Below are 12890 nucleotides of genomic sequence, written 5' to 3' on the forward strand. Positions count from 1 at the left end.
AAAACTATAATATGATATTTGCTGTCCCTTAGTGCACTCGTCATGCGACAGCGCGGGTTGAGCACATCACGACAGCTTTGAAATTATTTACATTCCCCTTTACCACTATCCATATTTCTCTTCAGCATGACTGTCAACGCCAGTTGTGACGCCACGCACGAGGAAAGCAAAAATATTTAACATAAAAATACTGTCCTTGCGGCACCCGTGACATCATTCACTTTTAGCAACGTCACAAAACAAGAAGACTTCAGCAATATTTCGGCGAAAAGAAAAAGAAAGCTTAGCATGTCTACCACATCCGTTCACGTAATCTCCTTATTCCGAAATAATTAAAAATTCCTTATTGCCGAAACTCTGTGTATTGTGTTGGTTCTGAGGTACGGTTTGTGCACAAAACAAGAAAATTCAAGTGCACCCAACCTCACAACGACAGCCAAGCCCAGCATGTTACCCTGCTTATGGACCTGATCGCTATTCCTGCTCTATGCAGTTAAGCCAAGCTTTAACAATTTGGGTACTTATTCTTGAATTTTTTCGCAAGGCGTTTGCATGAAATTGTTCAAGTTGCGCAATCTAATTTACTGGTGTATCGTGTCTGCTATATGTTTTCTATTACCATGGCCCTTGTTGGAGAGATCGACACATAATTGTATTCATGGTTGTATTGCGTGGGTCAGTGTGCTCTAAAGTTTAAAAACATAGAAATTTATATGATAATGCATTTTTTTGCTTAGCGCACCTTGTGGCCCGCAAAAGCCCGCCGAGTATGGCCCACAGCCCGTCCAAAAGCCGACGGGTTCTTGCCGGGTCAGATGTGGCGGATTGGCAAGTACAAAAAGGCCTCGCTCCAGCTCAGTCGCCAACTGGCGAGAGGCATCAGAGGTCACGAAAGCAGAAATCTGAATAATGGCCAATGTTTAAAAAGTATATTTTGAACCCTTGTTCGCCAGGTGTTTTTTCGTTTGTTAGGTCGCCAGCATGGGTGAAAATATTAACCTTCACAGCTTTAGGATGGTTGCATTTGGTTGTTTGACATGTAAGCGGGAATTTCATGTTTGCATTGAATAGCACTGACGTAGTTTTTGTGAAGCCGGTCATGCAGATTGCCCAGAGAGTTCACGCCTTTCGAGCCGGATATGGGGGTGTGTGATGGGGCCTGTTCAGCTGACCACGCCTGCGGCTGCGCAGGATAGCTGAGCGGCTAAACAATCCCATGCTAGATGACAGTTCTGTTAGAAGCTGGCAAAGTTATAACTAATAGGGCGTAACGATTCTGAATGATTGGAAAATGGTAAGCTTGCTCGAGGGGCAAAATCACCACCGTTACCGGATGATATGCCTTTGTTGTTTTCACATCTTCGCGAGAGTTTCACCGTTGACATGACACGCCTGAGTTAAAGTCATGCCAACCGAACGCCATCTTGGCTTAATGATATGCCATATTTGACTCGAGTCACACCGGCGCAGTGAAACATTTGGCTCGAGTCATGCCGCTTGTGCGCTGTGCCGATATGATAGATGGCCTGCGGCACTCCGAACTGGGATCGAGAGCGGTTACGCCACGACTTAGCCAAGGCCCAAGTCAGAGCCGAAGCTTGACAAAGACCCTCAGGCTCGCAGGCTTGAGCCAAGCCCTTCAACCTGCCATTTCACATTTGAAATGATCTGAACGCAGATCAAGCCACCACTTAAGCGCAATTAAATCAATCTTCTTTGGTGAAGTGCGTCTTCGGTGCGGATTGTCCGTCTGCCGTGGCCTCTGGCGCGTATCGCCTATTGTCCATGCGCATGTCTTTACCGCTAAATTTCCTGCAACACGACATTCCTTTCTGTGTGAAATATGCCTCCTAAATCTGGCCATACGCCGGGGATAAAACTCGCCCAACTTGGAAATCCTCGCCCCGCATAAAACGCTCGCCAACATTCTGTCACTATGGCAACTGATCATAACGTCCTCGTATTTGCAATTTTCTCCAATTTCCATTGAATATAACAAGATTCCGGGCGGCTGGCGGTAAGGGGACGTGTCTGGTGCGCTCATCGCCCGGGGCTTATCGCCCGAGGCGGTCGGAAGTGGCGTCGCGGCCGCGCGCCGCCTCCCAACCCGGAGAGAGCGGGCTGCCGCTCGGACTGGGTCCTGCACCATGGGTAGACGCTGGAGACATCACATGGCTTTGGTACCCTCACATTTAATTGTTAGCAGACTACCAACCCTATGACATGCTGTATTGAAGTTAGACTCACGCGCGCAATACGCTTTGGCTTTGGCTTTGGCAAGCAGGCTTTGCACTGCTTGTTCGTGCTCTATATCTTCATAAGTTATATGTTTTAATCGTCACGCACGAACAGGCAACCAGGATCGTTCTTTCCAGTAATCCAGCGGCGTGCTTAGGTGTACATAAAAGTGAAAAATGATCAGTAATAAGCGCACGCTGCGGCACTTCTCACTAAGGGATGAAAACAAACAAAAAAAGAGAAAGAAGCAGAGCAACGTCAGCCCGAGGCATGCATCAAACCACTTAAAACAGAATGGAAGTAGTCACAGCGCGTCTTAGCAAGTGGCTGGCCTCGCTGCCACTGCAGATATTTATTCATTCACGCGTTCATTCGGCACTCGTAAAGGATGTCAATTACGCGGGTCGGAGGGCTTTATTTGGTCGATTGTCGAGCCCGCCTGGCCAGGCACAGGTTGTTGCTCGGGTGATCCCAGAGCCCAGCGTCATTAATTACCGTGTCATTGGTGATGACGTTGTGGTGCTGAACGGTTTGGTATGTCGTAAATGATTGGGATTACGGAGCTGGCGAATTTTCTGGCTGTGTTCATGGTGTGCCGCCATTTATGTCAAATAACAAATATCAGTTGCCAATACCAGTACAGCTGCCAGTTATGTCTAATAGCAGCACTGGAAAGTGCCACTAAAGCACCAACATCATATCATAAGCTAATAACTGACTGTTTTTTAGGTGGTTGTTTAGTTTCTTACCAGCCCCTGGTTTCATTTCTGGAATGGACGATCTTGGCACGTACAAGCCATTCAAATGAAATAGTTATTCACCGATGCCTCCGCCACTGTGCACGGGGACCGAAGATCGATCTTGTTTCAAATAAGTGTGGAAGATGGCGTGATAAAGACAGACAGTTGCCTTTAAACAGCGGCTATCAGATCCATGGCACAGCCGAAGTGCGTTGGTCGGAATTAAATCCATCATTATGGGCACGAATGTCGTCAGTATAAATGAACCTTTGTGGTTGGTACCGTGGGTGGCGTAAGTGATTTAGCAATAAGCGCATTAGTAGAAATTCAAATATATGTGTCATTGGACCACGTTATGTGTCGCTGGTACGTTTCTGCTTTGTAAGCATGACATTGCGACAATCTGAGTACGCAAGCAATGTTTCTCGAACCCTAAGCGCACTGCAAAATGAGTCAGTGCGTTAAACGTCATAGGGGAGAAATTAAATCGCTAATGTGACGTTTTGTTCAATCCGTGTGATGAAAGCCTCATACTCGTCAATGGAAAATATCATTCTGCACTGGTGAGCAGGAAGTCAAATGGCATTTCACCACTCGGAGCGCCTACCTCAACTTGAAGTTCCGAGCTACACAGAATCCTTTCCAGGAAACTGGTATCACAACCAAATCGGACGCGTTTGATCTTTGTACGACAAGAACAGAAAGTAGGATGCCCCCTCAGTTGAATTTGTTTGACATTTGTGGTGAATCTTAATGTGAAATACACCCATATCTGTTGATCTTGTGTTGGTTTGGTAGTCGGTAGTACTTGCATGACAGTCAATTGTAGGTATTTTATATATTTAACATGCTTTTTCATTCGTGCATATTCGTTTCACAATTCCAGTTACACTTTTGCTTTACATTCCAACACATTGGATCTGTGCCTAGTGACTGATAAACTTTCCGTGCGTACAGCGCGGCATGGCTTTCGTACATTCCTTCATAGTAACGTTTAGTAACAGATACTACGCCAAGGACATCACACCAGGGAGAATAACTCAATGAAATTTATCATTGCCGTCGTCGCTGGCCATCCTGGGGTAAGAAATGCGGAATTGTAATGCTTAGAGTCTGGTGCATAGGATGCAGTACGCGACGACCAATCAATCGACACAGACACGCTCGAGTGGTTCCGGCCGGAGTCTGAAGTCCACCACCCTGACAAGAGTCCAGAGTCTAGCGCGCTAACCGTCTCGCACGTCTTTGGAGCAGGTACGTGACTGTTGCCATTTTTATTATTTCTTTTGAAATTATTCTGCACGGCCAATAGACCAGTGCTCTTGGCCGTATTCTTTGCTGATGGCAAGGGGACATGCGGCAGTGTATGGTATTCGGTACCGTTTTGGATATGCTGGCCCATCCGGCTTACGCAATGATTACTGGCGCAATCGTGCATTGCAAAACCTCGTGTTAGCCACAAGATTTGCAGACAGCCGAAACTGAGTTTCCGCCGCCATCCGCTCTGGCTGCCGAGCTGAGACATAAAGCGTGAAAAGCTGTTGATAACGGGCATACCCATCTTGACCGCTTTTGAGTGCGTGGCACGTGTAATCGTACATGGAGACGTCGTGATGGCTCACATTGCCGTCATCCATCAACGAGGATAGATCCAATACGTATATGTAGTGCTCTTCACAGCTGCACGGCTCAACCTTCCTAAATTGTTTCACAACTTGGCCGCCTGTCGTCAATAAGCTGCTCTCCTGGTAAGTTCTGGAACGGTTATTATTATAATTTAGGAGTTCTTCCTGTTATTTCACCGCAATAAAGCATAGGTGATGGATTATTCAGTCACACCTCAATCACCGATTATCGCTGCTGGACCCCCTGACTCGTTAATTCGGGCCGCAGGCCGTGTACGGGAGGACCGTCATGGTTGACCTGCGGAAGAGAACGTCACCTTCGCTTCTCGGTGCCACGGTATGGTCTGTGGTAGGAGCAGCACGCAGCCATCTGCAGCGCGCCGGCGGCATACTGTTCAGTGTGAAGCGATTGACGTGGATTAATGTTAAAAGGCATTAAATAGTTGGCGGGAATATATCGCGTTCAATTAGAGGCGCATTGTTGCGTTACGCGGAAGAAACCTTTTCTCGGTGGTGTCAGCAGCTTGGAATTCGCCAGTACTACAATTATATACGGATCTAAAGCAGAATACTACATAGCGTACTTCCGTATCGGAATAGGAAATACGAAGTTTCGCAGTCGCAACACACCAGGAAGAGCTAGGTTTATAACACGCCGCATCGTTGTCGGCGATGTTTCCCTTGAATATTTCGATATTTCCGTCGTGCGGAGCCGAAAGGCAAGGCGCTTTTGATTTAGTCTCATCCGCAGACTGAAGGAGAAATAAACTACTATGCTCAAAAACTGCAGCTGGTTTTAAAGAGTGTTTATCCAGCTGCACAACAAAATTGAAAAAAAATACGTAATACCACATGCTTTCTTTGATTATCATGATGGAGGGGTGCCGGTAGTGTAGTGGTTAACGTGTCTGCGTTAACTACTGCGCGTCTGGGAAACCAGAGGTACGGCGTTCGATTCCCCGCGGTGCCCGCCCTTCCTGCCAGGGTGAGAGGCAGGCGACGTCATGTAGCCTCAGCAGTTGAGTGCGTCGTAAAGTCCCAATGACATATTATCATGATGGAAGCCAGCTGACCATCTAGTTAATTTTGTGAAGAATACCCAAAAACGGCATGGCAGTTGAAATGTTCCTTCCACTAAAAGCACAAAAAGAGCCCGCCGACATTCAGGTCCTTATTTTCAGGAGCATCATGTGACTATGGTTCTAAAAAAAACAAACATTATGTTTTAGTAAGAAGTATTTTGTAATGTTTTGTCTAGTAATGGGCACCAAAATGGCGAATGAAAATCAAAAGTGCGTCTCAAGAGGTACGCCTAAGGGTGTGTTTGTTTTCACCAAAATGTGTGTAAATATTATCACCAAACGGTCATTCCATGCTGTTAACCACGTTACAGCTATGATTACAAATGCCCGATACAGCAAACACTATTTTCGACCCGATAGCTGGCACATCTGGTCGTGGCAAGTTATGCTGATCGCCAAGCGCCACTCCGTGGAGCCGCGTCCTGAAGACGCCTCAGTTTGTGAGCACGTCGTTTGTCATGCGCACGCCTGGTCTACTTGCCGTTCGTCTAATGAGCCATATGGGACTGGTTATAAATGAGGTAGCATGTCGCACAAGCACGAAGCACATCCATCACGGGCTAGTTTTTCACCTTTGGCATCCCCGGAGCACACAGAATTGTGTGGGGTCTGGGACATTTGTGAATCGTTCGATGCTCACCCAAGTCATTTTCCTGACGAAATGGCGTTTGAAAAGGAGATATCAACATGACTATCATGCTTTCATTTTTTGGTATTAATCCCTTTTCCCCGCACGGTTCCCGTTGAACCTTAAAGACACTGAAGCCAGTTACTCGTGGTGTATCATTTACAAGCAAGGTCATTTATGCCCGCTGTCGGTTATGCCAGTCTAAGAAGGTACATATTTGTTGATCAGATTCATGATTGCAGAAATACTCGGAAAATTATTGTTAACATAAAGTGAAGTGCATTTCTTCGACCCGTTATTTTCTGGAATTATTCGATAGTGTTTTCTGATACCTTCTGCATAATTCCATGATAAATTAATAAAGTCGTGGAGAAATTTTAGTAACTGTCAAAAGTGTTGGGCCCCACTGTGCCACAAAATGAAACATGGAGTGATCCGTAATCTGGTTAACCCGTCATAAGCTTCAGCAACGCCATACAACTTTTGGTTCTTCAACGTGCTCTACAACCAGGCATACTGTTTTAGGGTTGCAGCTGGCTTGAGTACTAGAACGTGTTATGAGGTCATGGTGGTTTAATTAAAGGCCAGGTCATCTTGCGCTACACCACATGGCTGTCACATATTGGTCCATTGTGACATAAGACGTCACTAGTGCAACAATATGTCGCGGGATTCCTCGGCTGTATTACTCCGCTGAGGGTAACGCACATGGTTCTTGAACATATTATATGCAATTTAAAGAAGATGTATTGTTAAGCTCAGAAATGTTGAACGTTTGTAATATCTCCTCTGTAGTTTTTTACCGCTAAACATTTCAAAAACACATTTCACTTTGCTTGAATTACGTGTAACATCGCTTTTAAAAACATACAGTGAGCTAATCTAGACCAGTTCATCACGTGACCCGAACACTTACCTGCTACCCTGTTGCTGAAATAGTCTTGATCTGGCTCCACTGTGATGACACTTAAACTTAGTCTTAAGTCCTCTTACTATTCTGTTTCTGTAATAATCCAAGGCTGTTCTGAGATAACTGTTTCATTGACCGTTCACAAATGTAATGACTTTGATGGGGCCTGATTTAAGCCCGCGATATTTTGTCAAAACTACGGCCCATTTCCTTAATCTATGTTCATGAGACAAATCTCCAAGAATATGGACCGTTTGAGTATACTTCTTTTTTTTTGGAACCTTTACTAAGCGTCAACACTCGTTGTCCTAAGCTAAAGCCGAAGCCCAGACACAGCTCTCGAAACACGACCTCACATATGCACAATATTTTATTCTAAACACTCGTGCTTTGGTACGTGGCATTTCCATTCATAGTTCCCAACTTGTTATGAATCTTTTATGTCTGGCCCCTACAGGCTATTCTGATGCTGCTAGCTTCCTCTTAACAACGATGCCTGAATATTTTTCGCTCTCAGTCACGGCTAGTTTTTGATCCCTTGTAGCGTGTGACACAAAGATATGCTCTCCATCTACATGTATGGTCCTATACCCACCAAGGTTATTTTTCATTTCTCACGTTTTAGGCCACTCAACAAGGCTGCCTAAATAAATTTGTTGCATCTCATGTCAGTGTTCCTTAAAGCACCCGAAATGTTTCAAATATTTCATTGGCTACAGATGTCAGAAATATGTTACCTAGTCAATTTTCAATTCATCGTCGAGGATAGTGAACAACAGAAGTCCAAAAACCGAGCCCTGTGGGACCTGTCTAAGGAGATCATGTCTAAGGAGCCATGAAGATTTTGATTTATTTAATACTACTCTGCGCTGTCGCGCTGGAAGCCACAATTCATCACAGATGTGATGATGCCTAGGTTGAATTGAAAGCTTTCTTTAGTGAGGACCTTTTTGAAAGTCGCACTGAAAAAAGAATGTGTAGCTGTATTTGAGAGTTTATCTTGGTGTTAAACTACATGTTGCATAATCAGCTGAGCCGCGAGTTTCTTATAAATGTGTGCGTCCTCCGTTTGGAGACTCGGGCACTTCCGTCCGCATGTTGTGCCACAGCCTGTGCGATAAGATTTGGAGACTTTCGTTCGCTGGTGCGCCACACAGTCTGTGTGACAAACTCAACATTGGCGAACCTAGCTTTCAGTTCATCTTAACACGCCACGACACAATGACCTAACACAAACGGATGCTCAGATCGACCAGTCGCTTTACAGCCTATTATATTCATGTGTTGCTTTGGGTAAGATTTGCCAACCATTCGTTCGCTGCGTCATAGCTGGGAGGGCGGTGGGAACCAAATTAGGCTGCAGGTTATCCCGGGCTACACCAATCTGATCAACGATCCTGCTTTGCCTGAATCTTGTCTAGAATGAGTTCGTCCCCCCCCCCCCCACGAGCTTCTGACACACCGGTCTGTAGCCAATGAGCATCTACGCTTTACAGAGAGTACACAATTTCCATTTTGTGAACCGTGCATAGAATTGCCCTATAAAGTATTTGTCGTGTTTCAAATTAGGGGCAAAAATAAAGATACTTGACCATTTGGATTTCATGACCTTGCAAGCAGACATTTCTGTAACTCATTCAAAGAAATTGTTTGTATTTGTACCCCTATTCATGCACGTCTACACATCTTACAGATGGTATACCTCACATCGATTGGATGCATGCACCGTGTTTGAGCACAGAGTCTTTCAAATATTTCAATACGACTTGGCCAGATTTGTTGCTGGGTCTACATGCGTACATACATAACGACACCTGTCATGCATGAAACATCCTGACTTGCCTTCGTCACTTTTAATTACTCACAATATCGCGATGAACTGGAGGGGGTCCGGTTTAGAAAATGATACATGTATATGTAGAAATTGTGGCCGTGAATGAATGCGGACATTGTGGCCGTGAATGAATGTGGAAATGGTAACTGTGAAACTGGAAAATCGGGAATCGTGACTTGATCTCTGACCTCATCAGTGAAATGGAGGTCATTGAACCGTCACGTGCTCGCAGAAGACATTCTCAGGCAGGCGTTCAACGTCCCCTGCCCTCAAAGACACGGTGCCAAATACCATCAGCAGATGTTCAGTGAAGCGGGGCTGGATGAACTTGACGCATGCAGAAGTTATCTACGCACTTTATGCGCTTTGCTGCATGGGCCACATACATTGCTGGATTATGCAACGTCCTTCCGTGCTTTCCCAAAGTTCTTGTTGACGCACCCAGACTGAGCGCACACTCGCCTGACTGAGCAAGTGCCTAGCTAATCGGCGCGAATGCGCCGAAATGCACAAATGCGCCGAGTTGATGCGCATTTTGATGTGCGCGTGTGGTACCTGCTCAGCCACTTTCATGTAAATAGCAGCGCTTAGGTGCTTGACGTGAAAACTCCACACGCCCGCCATGGCTGGATATTCGCGATGTCACGCGTGCCCTGACGAAGCGGCGCCGTCGTTCTCTGCCGTGAAGTCGTCGTTCTCCCCCGTGAAGTTTAGCGGAGAGCGCAGGTGTGCACCACGGCAGGCATTTCCCGGTCGCCGCACCGCAATCCCCCGTGTCATCCTCGCCGCCGGCCCCGCTCCGTCTGCGGCGGCGACGACGCTCCCGACGCGGCTGGTCTCATTTCGGCGCGGTCGCGCTGCCGGGCGCGGCGGCCGGCCGCAGATCGAAGCCCCATTTAATCCTGCCCTGTCATCAATCCGAGTGTCAGGCGGGCGCACCACACACCTGGGACCGGCGTTATGCATTTTTTACCCGCCGCTTTATGAGACAGTGTGATGGAAACGGATTAAGGGCATTGTCAGGCCGAGGCGACGCGAGCGACGATGAACCGGCGCTGGCGCTGGCGCTGGCGGACCTGGCGCTGAAGCTGGGCGCCTGCGAGGGCCGACCGGCGAGTCCGCCACGGCTCGGTGGGGGACGGGGGGGGGGGGCAGATGCAGCCAGGCTGTCTGCCGGTGCTTTGCAATGCGAGCGTGAGCTCGTGGTGCGAGAAGACGGGTGATGTTTATTTTAGGGACGGACGAGACAGTGAAAAATGAACCGACACGGCCTCCTGGGCCGGGGCGATGTACGAACTAGACGGTATGAGAAATGGCTCCATGGTTTGTGTGCGGGGTGACAGGCCCACAACCACAAAGGGAAGGGCTCGTCTATGCATGGAGCCTGTCGCTGTCAGTTTCTGATGGGGGAGACGCAGTGCTGCCCTATAAGGCGGCGACTATGCCGACGAACATTGCAAGAGCATAGGCTGGATGCTGTGGCCGACGGGCTGGCCGTGATCTCTCTCCGACAAATCTCTCACCGTCCTGAAACGCGGGTGACAGAAAGGGAACTCCCGCGAGGTGATATATAGACTGTGGAGTGCATATATGCAAAACGAGAACGCTGATAACCTCTACGGTGGGCAGACTACGCCGTCACAAGGCCACGACCATGTTGGTGAATGAGAACAGCTGCGGTTTCAGGCACTGCATGCGAAGTGCATGGTGGCACGTGCCACGTGCCCTTTGTGGTGTGACATGTATGACGTCAATCGTCAGGAATTGGACGGCGTAAAGAATTAAAAACTCGGCTAGGTTATTACGTTTAGGGTGAGACTCGACCAGGAATGCCCGCGGAAGCGACGGGAGAAGGATGGAGTACAGTGGTGTGATGGAAATAATGTTATGGAGAGTATGCCTTCCATTGCTAACACAGTTTTGAAATGGCATGCACTATCGCTGCACAACAATGCAACGAAATAGAGCACGTTGTCGCCCACAGGAGGACCGCACTCTTCCAAAGTTTTACTGCCACTGGGTCCGGCAAATGAAGTGAGAAGTTCACAGTGATTCGCAGTGATCAACAGTTTCGCCGTATTCTGAGTGTGACGTCACGTGGTACGGTGGCGTGCGCGAGGAGGTGGGGGCGGGAGCTGACTTGGCCCCTGCCGTGGTATTTCGAGATCCACGCGTCCGATTTATTCTGGTGAAACAGCGGCCGATTCGTTGTAACGCAATGTCGATTCGACTACATTTCCGAAGATAAAATCTTGGAAAACTTTAAAAGGGACTTTTCCGATTTTCTGTAAATCCCGATCTTCCTACGACTGTGCTGGTTCATTGCACACGCCTGTTGGACATTTCATAGGTCGCTTTTACCATTCGAAAATCATAGACGTCTACAGGCAAAATGGCATGGTGTGATATTTCCAACAACCAACGCACAAGGCTTCAGCCACCATCGTCGTTGATCTTTTGTAAAGGTCAAGTTGACCGGGTATCGCCCATAAAATGCGCCCGAGCACCTGCGGACTTAATCCCCGCTGTCTTTCGCCAGGTGCGAGATTGAAACAATTATCCGAATCACTGCTGAAAGATCAACTGATAATGACGAAAACCATTAGGCCTTGTCGCGAACGCCGAGCTCCAGTGCGTTTTCCAACCCAAATGTCACGTCATGAAACTCATCTGATCATTATCACGCACTCGTCCAAAGTATCGTCAGAGACGGAGTAACTCATATCCTCCTGTCAGGTCCTCGTGCCTACTTGCATTACTTAGCGTTCCTCGCACACCGAAGCGAGCGAAAGAGGACGCCACGATTAGGCACGAGCGCGTGCAGTCTCCGACAATGGACTCAGCGTATCTTTTGTGGAGCCGTGGCTAGAGGATTATACATGCATGTCGGAACATTTACAGGGCAAACCATGGGGAAACAAGAAGGATATTTACATCAGTGCACATGCACACATACATGCCTGCTAATGGATAGCACATGAAGCATGGCATTGGAATAAGCGCCGTTGTCGCAGAAAATCTTGGAAAATTGAGCGCCCAAGAAAAAACGAATACGTACTAAAACATTACACCAAAAACGAGCTTATCAAAACAAAATAAACATATTTCATGCCAATTGCATGCTTGGGTTGGTGAAGTGCTCCCTATTCGGGCGGAAAATGTCATGTCGCTGTACGTTCCAGCCGCGTTTAAAGAACTGTACTGAACCCTTTATCCCGTGGCACTGAAACTAGTTGTATCCCAGAATGATATGCCTGTACAACAGCAATTTGAGAGCAAAACAAGCATGTATTCGTTTGACTTGCTCTCATACCTTAACATTTACTTTCAGTGGCTGGTGGCCCCGCACTACTAGGCATGGAGCTCTGTAGCCCGCTGTCGAGCATGCCATCCATCTACATGGCCGCAAATCGCCTATTCCCTAAAAAGGCTCTGGCGCTTTGATAGGGTGGACCCAAGTCAGCCGGTGAATATAAGCGCCAGCGCCCCCACGCTATCATCAAAGACGCCTCGTTTGCACTGAGCGATCAAACATGGCAGTGTCCAAACAATGGCACGTGACAAATGTCATCATTGATTGACCCATTCAAAAGCCGCCGCTTTCGCCTAACGACCGGCCCGCCGGGCGCGGCGTTTTGTCTCTATGCAAACAAAGTCGATAATCGCCGAGACAAAAGCTCTCCGTGTTGTCCGGCCGTCGTCATGGCAACGTCCGATGGCCGCCGCTGTGAGGTACTGCCGAAATTTACGGCGTCCGTGAGCGCCATTATGACGGCCCTATAATTGATGAAATACATTCGGCGCCCATTGTGCGACGGCGTTTGAATGCACCC

The sequence above is a fragment of the Pollicipes pollicipes genome, unplaced genomic scaffold, assembly GCF_011947565.3.
Source record: "Pollicipes pollicipes isolate AB1234 unplaced genomic scaffold, Ppol_2.1 Scaffold_6686;HRSCAF=7923_pilon_pilon_pilon, whole genome shotgun sequence".
Lineage (NCBI taxonomy): Eukaryota > Metazoa > Arthropoda > Thecostraca > Pollicipedomorpha > Pollicipedidae > Pollicipes > Pollicipes pollicipes.